We start from the raw sequence: 6,000 nt of genomic DNA, 5'->3' as shown, positions 1-6,000 counted from the left end.
GGCAAGTCAGTTAAAAACGAATTCTTATTTACAATGACGGCCTACCCTCCGGCCAAACCCTCCCCTAACCCAGACAATTGTGCGCCGCCTTCTGGGACTCCCGATCACAGCCGGTTGTGAAACAGCCTGGGAACAAACCAGGGTCTGTAGTGGCACTTCTAGCGCCTTAGACCACTATGACACTCAAGAGGACTGGTTTTAATCACAAAAATACAAATAAATCCATACGTAATAGTGAAACTAACATAATCCACCCCAATTAAAATAGTACATTGCCAAAAACAAACAAAACTTCCCACTTCTTCCTTCTTTTAATTCTCCATATCTCCCTTCTCAGGCTCTAGAACCTGAGAGGGTGGTACGGCTTGTGTCAATATTCCAGTAACTCCTTCAGTGAGAAATCTTTCAGCGCCAGGAAAGGCTCCACTATGATTTCTATCTTCCTGGACCTTCTCCCCACCTTGGCAGTGCAATTAGTTACCATAGCTATAAAGGCCACAAAGCCCACCTTCTTAACCTTTAAAATATCAGGATCCTGCTTGTGAAAGGCAACTCCTGCAGCCTGCAGTGTAGGCCTATCCACCACCCTGGACTCTTCTGGTGCACCATTCAAACCTTGAACCCTTTTCACAGCTGCTGCATATGGAATGCTCTGTACAACCCTGACTTTGGCCACCTCATTATCTATCACCGTTGTGGGGCATTCGAAATACGTAGCTTCATGGTTCCCACCACAATTGCAACATGTCACATTTTCCTCCCTTTTAAAACACATGATATGATCTTTTCCACAACTTGGACATATCTGCTTCTGTCACGGTTGTCGTCGGTGAAGGAGGACCAAAACGCAGCAGGTACGTGTATGCTCATTTTGATGATTTATTAACTTCAAACAATGACCGTACAAAAATAACAAACACGAGAAACGAACGAACGAACGACAACAAACAGTCTGGCAAAGCCTAAGCTCAATACAGAACAACCCACCAAACCAGGACCAAGCAGCAGAGGAACGAAGAGGAAGGATGGACATGGGCCGAGTTAAGGAGGAGCATTTCCAGGGCGATGGAAGAGTTTAGGGAAACCGAGAGGCATCCCCAATAATTTTTTAGGGGGGGGCACAAGGGGAGTTTTGCGGGGCAAGTTTGGAGCCCCAGGCCAAATCCCCGGACTGCTTTTCGGAGGCCAGTTAATGGACAGGGCTTATGCTTCGGGGTAATGGGTGTTATGGCGAGGCCAAGTGTTTTTAGGCCAGTACGCGCTATACCAGCGCCCCGCAGTTACCAGGGGGTAGCAGGCATTCAGCCAGAAAGGGCGATGCCAGGGTTAAGCTCGAGACCGCCAGTAAGCCTCCATGGTCCTATATATCCAGTACCAGCACCACGCACCAGGCTTCAAGTGCGTGAACCCAGCCTCGCCAGTCAACAGTCGTCGGAGCTGCCCGCCAGTCAACAGTCGTCGGAGCTGCCCGCCAGTCAACAGTCGTCGGAGCTGCCCGCCAGTCAACAGTCGTCGGAGCTGCCCGCCAGTCAACAGTCGCCGGAGTGGCCAGACTGCGCTGAACTGCCGGAGTGGCCAGACTGCGCTGAACTGCCGGAGTGGCCAGACTGCGCTGAACTGCCGGAGGGGCCAGACTGCGCTGAACTGCCGGAGGGGCCAGACTGCCCAGACTGTCCCGAGCTGCCAGACGTCCCCAGTCCTGTCCGGCCCATTCCTGCTCCCCGCACCAAGCCAGTGGTGCGTGTCCCCAGTCCTGTCCGGCCCGTCCCTGCTCCCCGCACCAGGTTGGTGGTGCGTGTCCACAGTCCTGTCCGGCCCATCCCTGCTCCCCGCACCAAGCCAGTGGTGTGTGTCCCCAGTCCAGTCCGGCCCGTCCCTGCTCCCCGCACCAAGCCAGTGGTGCGTGTCCCCAGTCCAGTCCGGCCCGTCCCTGCTCCCCGCACCAAGCCAGTGGTGCGTGTCCCCAGTCCAGTCCGGCCCGTCCCTGCTCCCCGCACCAGGTTAGTGGTGCGTGTCCCCAGTCCTGTCCGGCCCATTCCTACTCCCCGCACCAAGCCAGTGGTGCGTGTCCCCAGTCCAGTCCGGCCCGTCCCTGCTCCCCGCACCAAGCCAGTGGTGCGTGTCCCCAGTCCAGTCTGGCCCGTCCCTGCTCCCCGCACCAGGTTAGTGGTGCGTGTCCAAAGTCCTGTCCGGCCCATCCCGGCTCCCCGCACCAAGCCGGTGGTGCGTGTCCCCAGTCCAGTCCGGCCAGTCCCTGCTCCCCGCACCAGGTTGGTGGTGCGTGTCCCCAGGCCAGTCCGGCCCGTCCCTGCTCCCCGCACCAGGCTGGTGGTGCGTGTCCCCGGTCCTGTCCGGCCCGTCCCTGTTCCCCGCACCAGGCCCACGGCGCGTGTCCACAGTCCGGCACGGCCTGTGTCCGGTCCACCGGTGACCAGTACTGTTCCGGTCGGCGGCTCCGCTCCGGAGCCTGAGCATGCCGCTCCACCGTGGTCCAGTCCGGGCCAGAGGGGTAGGGCTAGGGTGGAGGCAGGGGGAGAAACACGCCCGGGGCCAGAGCCTCCACCGAGGGTGAGGCGCCCACCCGGGTCCCCCCCCTAATAGACTTTAGGTTGGTGCGCCGGGAGTACGCACCGTTGGAGGGGGGGTACTGTCACGCCCTGACCAGGGGAACTCTGCTATTTTGGTCAGGGTGTGGTATTTCTATGGTTTATTTTCTATGTTTTGTTATAGCCTTTCTTTGTGGTTTATTTCTATGTTGGGCTCGGGGTGATTTCCAATCAGACAGCTGTCGCTAGTTATGTCTGATTGGGAATCACATTTAAGTTCCTTTCCCCCCACGATGTTTGTGGGTTGTTGTCTCTTTTTGTTTGAGCAGTAGCGATACGTTTATTCTCTGTTTTGACCGTGTTATTTCAGTCTGAAATAAATAACATGTGTTCGCTCCCAGCTGCGCCTTGGTCCACTTCTTCCTTCCTGCACGACGATCGTTACAGCTTCTCTCTTCTGCAAACACCTGATACATGACCAAAAGCTTTACAATGATCACACTGCATCATTCTTGGGATAAATGCTCTGTTAAAATACCCTAACTGCACCTGAGTAGGGAGAGACTCCAAATAAAAAAAAACAACAGATACTCTTCACTTTTTCACCATTCACCACACGATTCATCCGACGTGCTTCAATCACTCCAGGAATATTTTTAATCTCTTCAAAATCGACTTCCCAAGAGACGCCTCAAGTAAGCCCCTTGAGGGGTGCCCTGTTCCGAAGAAACACACACACACACTACACTTCAAACTTATCAAATTGGTCAAGACACAATGCACGCTCCTTCTGATCCACAGAAGCACAAAAAATCTAAACAAGCCCGCACATGACTAACTCGTCAAATACTGCAAATAAATAAACAAAACTGTGAAGGGGGAAGCATTGAATCGGATGGGTATTTGCTATACCGAATAGCACTGACCGAATAAGATTGCATGTTCTTGCCCTAAAAAGTCTGCATTAACACAAATCTGAATTCAAAAGTTCAAGACTTTACTTTTTCTACCTTGAATCAATCAAATCAATCAAATGTATTTATAAAGACCTTTTTACATCTGCAGTTGTCACAAACCAAGCCTAAAACCTCAAAGAGCAAGCAATGCAGATGTATAAGCACGGTGGCTAGGAAAAACTCCCTAGAAAGGCAGGAACCTAGGAAGAGAGAGGAACCAGGCTCTGACTGGTGGCCAGTCCTCTTCTGGCTGTGCCGGGTGGAGTTTATTAGAGTACATGGCCATTAAGGCCAGATTATTTTTCAAGATGTTCAAATGTTCATAGATGATCAGCAGGTGCAAATAATAATCACTGTGGTTATAGAGGGTGCGATAGGTCAGCACCTCAGGAGTAAATGTCAGTTGGCTTTTCATAGCATAGAATTCAGAGGTCGAGACAGCAGGTGCGGTCGAGAGAGATGAACCAAGGCCATTATGCTTACATTGATTTTGACCTCAATGATACAGTTGAAGTCGGAAGTTTACATACACTTAGGTTGGAGTCATTAAAACTCGTTTTTCAACCACTCCACAAATGTATTTTTAACAAACAATAGTTTTGGCAAGTCTGTTAGGACATCTACTTTGTGCAAGACACAAGTAATGTTTCCAACAATTGGTTACAGACAGATTATTTCACTGTATCACATCCACTAAATTGACTGTGCCTTTAAACAACTTGGAAAATTCCAGAAAATGTCATGGCTTTAGAAGCTTCCGATAGGCTAATTGACATCATTTTAGTCAATTGGAGGTGTACCTGTGGTTGTATTTCAAGGCCTACCTTCAAACCCAGTGCCTCTTCGCTTGGCATCATGGGAAAATCAAAATAAATCATCCAAGACATCAGAAAAAAAATTGTAGCCCTCCACAAGTCTGGTTCATCCTTGGGAGAAATTTCCAAATGCCTGAAGGTACCACGTTCATCTGTACAAACAATAGTACGCAAGTATAAACACCATGGGACCACGCAGCCGTCATACCGCTCAGGAAGGAGACGCGTTCTGTCTCCTAGAGATGAACGTACTTTGGTGCGAAAAGTGCAAATCAATCCCAGGAAAACCGCAAAGGACCTTGTGAAGATGCTGGAGAAAGCCAGTACAAAAGCATCTATATCCAGAGTAAAATGAGTCCAATATCGACGTATCCTGAAAGGCCGCTCAGCAAGGAAGAAGCCACTGCTCCAAAACCGGCATAAAAAAAGCCAGACTACGGTTTGCAACTGCACGTGGGCACAAAGATCGTACTTTCTGGAGAAATGTCATCTGGTCTGATGAAACAAAAATAGAACTGTTTGGCCATAATGACCATCGTTATGTTTGGAGGAAAAAGGGGGAGGCTTGCAAGCCGAAGAGCACCATCCCAACCGTGAAGCACAGGGGTGGCAGCATCATGTTGTGGGGGTGCTTCGCTGCAGGAGGGACTGGTGCACTTCACAAAATACATGGCATCATGAGGGAGGAAAATTATATGGATATATTGAAATAACATCTCAAGACATCAGTCAGGAAGTTAAAGCTTGGTCGCAAATGGGTCATCAAAATGGACAATGACCCCAAGCATACTTCCAAAGTTGTGGCAAAATGGCTTAAGGACAACAAAGTCAAGGTATTGGAGTGGCCATCACAAAGCCCTGACCTCAATCCTATAGAAAATTTGTGGGCAGAACTGAAAAAGCATGTGCGAGCAAGGAGGCCTACAAACCAGACTGTTACACCAGCTCTGTCAGGAGGAATGGGCCAAAATTCACCCAACTTATTGTGGGAAGCTTGTGGAAGGCTACCCGAAACATTTGACCCACGTTAAACAATTTAAAGGCAATGCAACCAAATACTAATTGAGTGTATGTAAACTTCTGACCCACTCGGAATGTGATGAAGGAAATAAAAGCTGAAATAAATCAATCTCTCTATTATTATTCAGACATTTCACATTCTTAAAACAGGGTGGTGATCCTAACTGACCTAAGACAGGGAATTTTTACTAGGATTAAATGTCAGGAATTGTGAAAAACTGAGTTTAAATGTATTTGGCTAAGGTGTATGTAAACTTCCGATTTCAACTGTATATGGGCAATAAAATTCCATTTTATATACACTGCTCAAAAAAATAAAGGGAACACTTAAACAACACAATGTAAATCCAAGTCAATCACACTTCTGTGAAATCAAACTGTCCACTTAGGAAGCAACACTGATTGACAATACATTTCACATGCTGTTGTGCAAATGGAATAGACAACAGTTGGAAATGATAGGCAATTAGCAAGACACCCCCAATAAAGGAGTGGTTCTGCAGGTGGGGACCACAGACCACTTCTCAGTTCCTATGCTTCCTGACTGATGTATTGGTCACTTTTGAATGCTGGCGGTGCTTTCACTCTAGTGGTAGCATGAGACGGAGTCTACAACCCACACAAGTGGCTCAGGTAGTGCAGCTCATCCAGGATGGCACATCA

The sequence above is a fragment of the Salmo trutta genome, chromosome 36 (genome assembly GCF_901001165.1).
Source record: "Salmo trutta chromosome 36, fSalTru1.1, whole genome shotgun sequence".
Classification (NCBI taxonomy): Eukaryota; Metazoa; Chordata; class Actinopteri; order Salmoniformes; family Salmonidae; genus Salmo; species Salmo trutta.
Note: the sequence above shows the minus strand (reverse complement) of the source record.